Consider the following 11,116-nt stretch of genomic DNA (forward strand, 5'->3'; position numbering starts at 1 on the left):
ATCTGTTTCATGTTTCTGCTGATCTGTTTCATGTTTCTGCTGATCTGGTTCATGCTGCTGCTGATCTGTTCCATGTTGCTGTTGATCTGGTTCATGTTGCTGTGTTCATTCGTGCTCATCTGCTCACACAGACTCATGTTCGTGCTGCTGTTCAACGTATTGTTTTTTTTTATTACTATTAGTACTTAGCATATTTTTATTAATGTTTTTCTTCGTTCATATCTTGGATCTTATTATTGTGTTTCTTTTACATTTTATTGTCGGATGTACCTGGGACCCTGTGTACATAGTTTCGTTCCACCTGATGTACCACTTGAGGTGGAACGATGATAAACTCTGACTTTGAGTCATGCACTCTACTAGATCTGTACAGAGACTAACCAGAGCTTCATCACACTCAGACACTGATGGACACACGTCAGAGGCAGTGAGGGGTTCAGTGTCTTGCCCAGGGACACTTAAGCATGTGACTGCTGGTAGAATCGAACCCCCAACTCTTGCATTGCAGGACGGCTGCTCTAACCAGTCAGCCACAGCCGCCTGTGCAGTTTCCCAGGACACCACCACGGCATGTGGGCGTGACAGGGAGTTGAACCTGTGACTTTCTGGTCCCACGTCCGGTGCCCTACCTCTCCACCATCTCAACCCATACTAAGCACAGATCGACCCGTTACACCTAAAGAACCTGTTGAAGCTTTGGATTTACAAAAAACCAACAGTCCTCTCAGTTCTTGTTGTCTTCAAAAGTTTTAACTCTTTATTCTTTAAATTACTATAAAACATGTCGACTAATTCCCCTGGCGTGGTTTTGACCCTTTCTGAGAATCTGTGAGATCTCATGAACTATTGATCTTTATCCCATTCAACTGAGAGGTGAATACAATCTTGCATGAAAGTTATTTTTGCCGTGCTGCTCAGCCTTGGAGGGGGACGTCCTCGGCAGTCACACCTGCTGATCCATGATATTTTATTTTCAGGCTTGGATTTAGCCGTCAGCGCCTCGGCTTGTTCAGCAGGTTAGAGTTGCACGGCTGCACATTAAAGGCTGCAGAAGGCAGCGCACACAGTCCACCTGCACGCAGGCGGCGCTTCATACAGATTATTACTGCCTCTCAGAGTGGATTAGCATCTGCTGCTGAGAGGAACACTTTGAAACTATCCTTTGAACAAGCTCCGTCAATAGTTGTTTATTCTTTAAGACACAGAAATTAGTTCCTATTTTAGAATCCCCATGATTTTTATAGTAAAATAAAATCATGCCAATCTTAAAGGGGTGAAGTATTTAACAGTTATAAAGATAAAACCTGAGGGGACAAAATGTGCATGAATGAGTTTGACACACGGAGGATTATAACGTCCTTAACTTCATCTTTCTGACGATGAACTAAGTTTTCAGATGGAACTCTTGTGATCACGTCATGGCTAATGGCTGCAGGGACAGTCTACACACAACGTTTTCCAGCTGTTGAGGCGAGTGGGCCCACTCCACTCTCCTTCATGTCATTCACGTCACTAATCAAATACCTCCAGAAAAGAGAAATATAAAAATATATACACATTTACACATTTTGGAATCATAAATAACAAAAACAAACATTGATGTTCAGTTTGTGAACACAGCTCAGTTGGTGGACGAAGAAGATTCATTCCCTCTTTCAAGATTTAATTAGAAGTTTTGAACTTCCTGAGTGGGAAAACAAACAAACAAACAAACAAACAAAAACAGGCAGAGGAAAGCCACAGGGAGCGTACCCCGGTCCTTTCTGCAGTGGACTGTTAATCCAGTCTACATTAACTGAAGGCTGTGAAGGACAAAGCTCCAAAAACATCTAAGAAGAAATGTCTGTCCTTTTTGATTCCTGCTGTCCTGACAGGTCAGAACATCCTGATGTCTTCTGACCTCTGGATCTGATGACTCATGCATCACAAAGGGTTTGCTACCCTGAGCAGGTGACAACATGGAGAGCCTCTAAAGGCTTGGAGGAACATCCCAACATGAGCTCTACCAAAACATACAATGGCATGTTCAAACTAAACAGACTGACCTCCAGAACATCTGAAAGAAGGACTTTTCTACATGGACGTGTGGTTCATCATCTCTGAACACAGTGAAGACGTTACAAATCTCAACCTGGTTCTTAAACGTAAAACAAGAAGAAGCTACTTTTAGGTCTAACTGAACCTTCATCCTCCCATCATCTTTATCCGCTTCTTCCTTTTCAGGTTACAGGAGTCACTGGTGCCCAGGTCCAGCCATCACGGTGTGGGACGCAGGGGACACCCTGGACAGGTCTCCAGTCCATCACAGGGACACATGGGGACAATTCAGAGTTACCATCAGTCTAACGTGCATGTTTTTGGTCTGTGGAAGGAAACTGGAGTACCTGGAGAAAACCCACGCAGCACGGAGAGAACATGCAAACTCCACACAGAAAGGCCTCCGGACCAGGATTTGAACTGGCAACCTTGCTGAGAGTCAACATCTCTAATAACTGACCCACCATAATAAAACAAAACATATATTTATATATATATATATATATAAATATATATATATATATATATATATATATATATCAGAGTCAGAGTCAGAGTCAGAGTCAGAGTTTCTTTATTGTCATTCGCACCTCATGTGGTACATGTGGTGGAGCGAAATTATGTCCACAGGGTCCCAGTTACATCCAACAATAAAATGTATAAGAAAAACAGTAATAACATCTAAGATATGAACTAAGAAAAACATCAACTAAATATACACTAAGCACTCATAACATAAAACATTGAACATCAGCACAAACATGAACATGAGTCTGTGAGCAGATGTGCACGCATGAACACATCAACATTGAAACAGATCAGCAGCAACATGAAACAGATCAGCAGCAACATGATATGGTTTTTCACAGTGATTATTCTAGTTAGAGATTCATGAGTCTAACAGCCTCAGGGTAGAAGCTGTTCCTCAGTCTAGTGGTTCTACATTTAATGCTCCTTAACCTCCTTCCTGAGGGGAGTGGGGCAAAAAGTGTGTGTGCTGGGTGGGTGGGGTCCTTCATGATGCAGGTGGCCCTCTTCCTGCATCTGGAGGTGTAGATGTCTGTGATGGTGGGGAGACTGATTCCAACAGTCTTCTGTGCAGCCTTCACCACTCTCTGCAAAGCTTTTCTTTCTGCAGCTGTGCAGCCTCCATGCCACACGTTGATGCTGGAGCACAGGATGCTCTCCACTGCACACCTGTAGAAGGAGGTGAGGACTGAGCTTCCCAGACCAGCTCGCCTCAGCCACCTGAGGAAGTAGAGTCTCTGATGAGCTTTCTTGATCAGGCTGGTGGTGTTGTTGCTCCAGCTGAGGTTGTCATTCATGTGTACACCCAAGTACTTGTAGCTGGAGACCACTTCCACCGCAGATCCTCTTATGTTCAGGGGGGTGTAGGTGTTTTTGTTCCTTCTGAAGTCCACAATCATCTCCTTTGTCTTCTTCACATTGATGTGAAGGTTATTCTCTCTGCACCAGCTCTCCAGGTGTTCCACCTCCTGCCTGTAGCTGGACTCATCATTGTTTGTGATGCATCCCACCACCGCTGTATCATCTGCAAACTTTACAATGTGACAGCCTGGATGGGTAGCTGCACAATCATATGTGAGCAGAGTAAACAGAAGGGGGCTCAACACACATCCCTGAGGAGAGCCAGTGCTGAGGGTTATGGTGGAGGAGGAGAGGTTGTGGATCCTCACTAACTGTGGTCTGTTTGTTAAAAAGTCTAGTACCCAGTTGCAGATGGAGGGGCTTAGTCCTAGTGTGGATAGTTTGTCCATCAGGGTTTGGGGGATCATGGTGTTGAAGGCAGACATGAAGTCCACAAAGAGCATACGGACGTAAGAGTTTTTCTGCTCCAGGTGGTTGAGCGCAGTGTGGACCACAGAGGAGATGGCATCTTCTGTTGATCGGTTCTCACGGTATGCGTACTGATAAGGGTCCTCGTTGATGTTGATGGTTGTTTTGATGTGAGTCATGACCAGTTTTTCGAAGCATTTAGTGACTATCAGGGTGAGGGCCACTGGCCGATAGTCATTCAGACCAGTCACTGTAGAGCTTTTTGGGACTGGGATGATGGTGGCAGTCTTCAGGCAGGTGGGAACTGTCTCCAGGGTAAGTGAGGTGTTAAAGATGTCTTCCAGCACCTCACAGAGCTGATCAGCACATTCCTTCAACACTTTTCCGGGGATGTTGTCTGGGCCAGTTGCTTTGTGCGGATTAATCCTCCTGAAGGTACTCCTTACTTCTGCTGAGGTCACGCTGAGATGCTCTTCATCCGGTGGCGAGGTGAGTCTGGTGCTGGGTGGTCTGTTCATATATATACACATATACATATATATATACACATATACATATATATGTACACATATACATATATATATACACATATACATATCTATATACATATATATATATATATATATATATATATATATATATATATTTAGAAAGATAGATAGATATGCACACACATACAAATACATGTATACATGTATGTATCTGAACTTGAAGGTTTGTTTATGTCGTATTAATTTTGGTAAAAGTAACGCTGCATTAGGAAACACTTGACCTCCTCAGAGACAACTATAAAGCCGGTACTAGCTGTTTGTGCTGACATGAAATGACGGGTCACGCACCAAATATGATGATGTTATAATACACTGGCAATTGTAACGTTAGTACAGACATGTTTCATTTATTTCTAAGAATCTATGCTCATGAATCCCATTGCAAAAATAAATATAGACACCGTTTCACAATAATTAAATACATTGTCATTTTCTTTCCATCTGTTCTATTTTTACAGCGTGCGACACACTGCTTGGAACGTTTCGCTCCTGCTGAATTCCAACAACAGCACATGAAAAAACAACTTTCAAACACAAAGCAAGCTCATTCCCAGACTGCGTGTTGTTTCAGAATGATCTCATGGTAATGATCTGCATGTCATTTCCACTCATTTACAATTTGAACAGTCTAAATAAGAGTCCAATATGTTTCAGCGACGGGGACTTGTTGTTAAATGGCTCTGCATATTCTGCATGCTGCATTTGATTTTACTGATACTGGCCATGCAAACACATTTATGGTTGATATTTTAGTTTTAAAATATGAATTCTGTAATATATTTCTTCACAACTCTATGAATGGCAATACTATTTAAAAGAATGCGCCAAAAGAAAATGATTGGGCAAATGAGTGATGCAGTATTCATCATCATCATCATCATCATCATTATCACCTTTATTAAAGACACACGTAGGTTCATATAAAAAACAAAATGCAAACAGATAATATAAAAAGATAAAAAAGTAAAAATAAAAGCTCACGAAGGTAAGTCACAGATTTACAAAATGGCTGAAACATCAATGGTTCCACATTCTGGACTTAAACCTGACTGAGCTTTGTGCAACATCCGATAGTACCAGGATGATGTTATTTGTAGAATCATGTCCTCTGCACATAAATCTGTGCATACGGTTACGTAACGCAGCATAACAAGCGGAGACACCAACACATAATTGACTTGCACTAGTCCACCTGAGCATCCTAAGCAGCTTCCTCATCCCGTCATTACGTGCCACTTTGAGTTTCTGAATGCTGCTTTGCTTGTATCGTCTCCACAGGTGGGCAGTATACAGAGGAGTGCAGTGTGCTTTAAAAAGAGCCACTTTCACTCACACAGAGCACATCCTGAACCTGTGTACAAGCGTGTTGGCTTGGGCATACATTAAACAACGTAGTCTGTAAATGTCCATGTCATCAGCCAGACCATCAGTTACATAATGTCCCAGGTGTTTAACAGCAGCACCAGATAAAGAGAAGTCAGGAAGTACCAACTTCTGGTCCTCCCTGGTTCTTATGATCATGATCTTATTTCAGTGCATTGTACATAATGTCATACTGCTGACCATGTTGGGAGCAGAGACTCAATAATTGTTGAAGACCAGCGTGACAAGGACTCACAATAACCAGATCATCTGCATCCATGAGATGGTTATTATGGTTCCACACCCTGTCCCACAGTTTAGTAGCCACTTTGATAAATCATCCATGCATACATTAAAAAGAAGAGGAGAGCGAATGCTTCCCTGTCTGACCCTGTTCCTTATTGTAAAAAGAGCTGACACACAATTATTACAATCTTAAGTTCATTAACTGATGAGCGTACCAAAAGGACAGAATTATATTTCTATTAAATGCATGTAAAAATTATACTTAGGAACTTTTAAAAGAACACCTTAATTTATTAGAAAAATAATTCATTTTACAAATTTGTATAACCATTTTAAAGCAGCCAGGATGTTTATGTATTTATTTATTTTCTTTCACTGTTTTTTTATTTGTCCAGGATCAAACGGGATGATTTTAGCAGAAGCTGCACAAACAAGCGATGATCGTCTTCCTAAATCAGAACGAGGTGCCGTCACGTGACCCAAGCACCGTGGCTCGTCTTCTGTCAGCAGGAGGCAGCTCCCCCTCCTAAAACCATCTCATTAGTGTTTTCTCCCAGTAAACCAGCAGCCGGGCCTCACATGAATGTTTCACTCTTCTGTCAGCACCTCTCTTCACACAGGTTTTCACTTCTATAACTTAAAGTGAGCAGCCAGATCTAATAATACCACGGACAGAGAGACAGTCGATGCCATGCAGGGAAACACAGCACTTTGTGGAGAACAGGGATAAAAGAGAAGCAGCATTTTAAAATCTACAAAGCCTGCAGGAGTCCTCTGAATAGATGTAGGATTTTACTTGAGCCACAATGAAAAGGTTCATCAGTCACCTGCAGCTTTGTTTGGTCCAAGTTACTACACAAGGCGTGCTTTGCATCAAAGAAACAGATTAAAGACATACAGGCATCACAGTGATTCACATTAAATTCACATAAGTGCAAAAATTATATCTTCATATTTTTGTCCTTTCAAGGTTTGACAAATGCCACCTGCTTTAAGATTTTTAAAGTGAATATACAAATGGTGTTTTTCAGAGACCTCCGCATTCTAATTCCACAGCAGCGATGATAACTTGACTGTAAATCTTTGAGTGTTGTCCCCCCCCCCCCCCCCCCCACACACACACACCTGATTACAGGTGTTATAGTTGCAGTGAGACAGCTTCGGATGCAACAAACAGCTGCACGATCAGCAGGTGCATCTGTGAGGCAGAGAAAAGACGTATCAAACTGTGCATCAATGAGGCTCTGCGAGCAAACACACCTTCTTGATTTAGATGCAAAACACAATCCCATGCTTGGCTGGCTCCGCCCACGAAGCAGGATATTAAGATTTAATGGTGATATTGAGGAAATGACATTATCTGTCTGCAAACTCACGTTTTTTACCACAGCATTGACTGCTTTCATCTTTTTCTGCGTCAAGCCGAGATGCAAATGCCTCTTCCCACACAGAGATGCCACCTTCACTTAAGTTGGTGCACGCACGCACGCACACACGCACGCACACACGCACACGCACACACAAAGTTCTAGTTGCAGATTCCTGTGCTCACGGATGCACATACATTCATAAAGTGACACTTGTAATCTCAAACGTGACAAAAGCTGCCACTAGTAAGAAAGTTTGACTTTTGAATAAGAATCTTGTCAAGTCGTCTCTTTGTGTCGTAAAATTCTGGGAATTGCTTCAGAAATGATGGATCTGCTGTCAGCACGTCAGGCAAAGCAAACATGACAGTGGAAAAGCAAAAATGCTTTAAGTTGTGCAGCAGTGAAGATATCTTCTGAATGTTCTGGACGTTTTACAGGACGGCATCTTTTAAAGAAGACTTTTTAGTCTTTAATGCAGTTATTAATGCAGTTATTAGTGCAAATATTAATGTAGTTTAATGCAGTTATTAATGCAGTTATAAGTGCAGATATTAATGCAGTTATTAATTAGGTTATTAATGTAGTTATTAATGTAGTTTACTACAGTCATTAATGCAGTTATTAGTGCAAATATTAATGTAGTTTAATGCAGTTATTAATGCAGTTATAAGTGCAGTTATAAGTGCAGATATTAATGCAGTTATTAATGCAGTTATTAATGTAGTTTAATACAGTCATTAATGCAGTTTAATGAGGTTTAATACAGTTATTAATGCAGCTTAATGCAGTTTAATGCAGTTATTAATGCAGCTTAATGCAGTTTAATGCAGTTATTAATGCAGTTATAAGTGCAGATATTATTGCAGTTATTAATGCAGTTATTAATGCAGTTATTAATGCAGCTTAATGCAGTTTAATGCAGTTATTAATGCAGTTATAAGTGCAGTTATAAGTGCAGATATTATTGCAGTTATTAATGCAGTTATTAATGTAGTTTAATACAGTCATTAATGCAGTTTAATGAGGTTTAATACAGTTATTAATGCAGCTTAATGCAGTTTAATGCAGTTAATAATGAGGCTGAAAACAATAAACCAACAGTAAGCAGTGCATTAGAAGTCATGAAGGGTTTGCCAACATTTAGCATGAAAACTAGTGTTTGATGTGTATTTTATTAGTTTAAACTCTCCGTTTCTGAACTAGTTAAACTAACAGGAAGTCTTCCTGCATGTGGCTATCAAACTTTTCAACTCCTCCCCCTTTCTACACAAGAAAATTAATCCTGCACCACAATAAACACTTTAATGTTTCTGTCTGCACATAACCTGTTTTAGAAATTAATTTTTAATATTTGTAATTCATATGTTATTTATTTATTTATTTTTATATCTTGTGTGAATCCTTGTGTCTGTTCCTTTGTACTGAAACTCTGGCACAACAATTTCCTGCAGGATCAGTAAAGTTCAGTGTCATCTTAACTTCCTGTTGTACAACTCATGATTGCAGCATATTTCTGTGAACCAACAGTCCATTCATGAAACGGTTTCAAAGCAGGAACTATAAATCTTAGTCCTGATGCAGCTCAAACAGGTCAAGTGGGCGTGGCGGTTGAAGTCAACCGTCCACTGTTGCTCCTCTGAGCCATTCAGAGCTGTAAGAAACTACAAGAAAGGAGAAGCTTGCATTGCAGCTCCAGGGAACGTTCACATTATGATGGGACGTGATTGGCTCAGTTTCTAATTCACGGACGGCAAAATGCAGCCTAAATATGAGTTGTTTTTCTTTTGGGCCATATCACAGAATTGTTTTCTGAGAAGGACAACTGTGTGATGGCAGGAAAATGCAAAGTGCTGCTGTGAGAGCAGAGAAGAACCAGAGAGCAGGCGACTGAAATGACCAACAGCAGATGAGAGAAGTTTAGAAGACTAACTTGGCGGAGATTAACGAGGACGGACAGCTGGACTAATGATAACAGGGAGCAGGTGTGGGTGGGCGGGGCAGCACTGAGGAGCACAATCTGGCTCTGGAAATGTAAAGAAAAGGACAAGAAGCAATGGAGATTTCAACACATTGTCTTTAAAATGCGTTTCAGTAGCTTACTAAGATAATGGAGCACGGCAGCAACACAACTGAGTCCTTCATTTGAGTTTTCTGGACGATGCAGAAACATTTTGGAGTTTTACTGTGACCAAGTAACAGACAGCCATCTGACAGACAGACGAATGTACAGACAGACCTCCTGCAGAAAGCTCATGGGTCTGTTTCCAGATGTTTGCACAGGAAGGCTCGTGTCCGTCTCCGTGCAGGAGCAGCTAAACTTTAATGCATCTGTGCTGTAAGGGGAGATCTGGTGAGGGATTTGAGCAAACGCTAAACTCCAGTGGGCTCCATACATTTCTGGTGTAATCTGTGTTCAGAAGAAACATGACATTTCACCAAAGCAGCACGAATATACTTCAGTACATTTTGAATTTGCACTTGATTTCAAATTAAAAACTGAAAACGTTGCCTGAAGCAGTACAAGTGACACAAGTTTTAAAGCAAATTAAGGAGAAACTGCAACACTTGCTTCAGGCCATCCAGTCATCACCACGATGTCCTGCTTATTCAAGTTGGCTTCATTTCCACAAAACCATCTTTACAACGTTTGGCCTGAGTGGACTGCCAGCATGTTGTCACGTTCTTGTTCTCCATCGTTGTCAGTACTCAATCCTTTCCACACATGCACAACATTTACATGTTGGACCTTACTATGCAAGCGTCACATGCACGTTAAACACCAAGCTTTTTGACCAAACACAAAGAAACACTCAGGGGATGTTGCTTACCACAGAGATGATCAGACAAGCCACACAACAACTTCACAAGTCCACCATTATTAATGATTTTTTTGTTTGTTTTACACAAAACTAAAAGGTTTACATAATCAGGCAAAAACGTGGAAGATGAGAACCTTTACATTAAATTGTAAAATGATGTGTTCAGTTTATTTCTGTTATGGGACCAAAATACAGGTCAGTCCAAAACCGTGCAGGAAAACAAAATCAAACAAAATAAAATAGTTATTTTACCCAGAATCCCACAGTAACTCCATAAGTCTGCTAAGAGACGGGAAATTGCTGCTTACCACAATCTGAAGCAATCATCCCCTCAGCCATATCTGCTCCTCACTCGTGTCTTTCTTTGTCTTTTCCTGCATTCAGTTTTCCTTTATCTGCAGGAAAAAGAGTTCAGACAGTACGTTATGTTCTATAAGCCACAATCATAATCAATAATTCGCTTTCAAATAGGAGAAAACCACAATGAGGCAATATTAATGGGCAATAAAAATAGTTATAAAATATCCGTATTACACATTTCTTATATGACCTGGCTCATGAACTGCTCCTTGTATCCAACAGCCAAAGTACATTATGTTGACAGAGAGGAGAGACGGATCAACATGTGCAAACCAGAAGCCTCAAATTTGTGAAAATAGCTATCGCTCTGTATCATTAGGTGCCAGCAGATGCATGCCAACTTAATATTGCTTTGTAAATCATAAAAGCTTATAGCACAAACATGGCACTGTATAGAGAAACCAAACGAGTAAAGTTAGGTAAATTTCAATTCTGATCACTATAATGACGGGTTATGCTCTAGAGGTTTGTTTATGGATTTAAATCAATCAATCAACCTTTATTTATACAGGTTAATCCCACTGAGCCTCGAGGACTCATTTACAAGAGAGACCTGATTTCAACAAAGAAAGAT

General features: G+C 40.7%; 1 protein-coding gene across 1 annotated transcript in view; it reads right to left on the reverse strand.

Annotated features, from left to right (window-relative positions):
- The window catches only part of LOC119408340 (leucine-rich repeat and immunoglobulin-like domain-containing nogo receptor-interacting protein 2), a 362,179-nt gene extending 351,643 nt beyond the window's left edge, over nucleotides 1-10,536 (reverse strand). Inside the window, exon 1 of the mRNA XM_037675136.1 lies at nucleotides 10,491-10,536. The gene's annotated coding sequence lies outside the window, so the exon portion shown is untranslated. The remainder of the gene's footprint in view (nucleotides 1-10,490) is intronic.
- Between the last annotated feature and the right edge of the window lie 580 nt (nucleotides 10,537-11,116).

The sequence above is a fragment of the Nematolebias whitei genome, chromosome 4 (genome assembly GCF_014905685.2).
Source record: "Nematolebias whitei isolate Nwh7 chromosome 4, NemWhi1, whole genome shotgun sequence".
In the NCBI taxonomy this organism is placed as follows: Eukaryota; Metazoa; Chordata; class Actinopteri; order Cyprinodontiformes; family Rivulidae; genus Nematolebias; species Nematolebias whitei.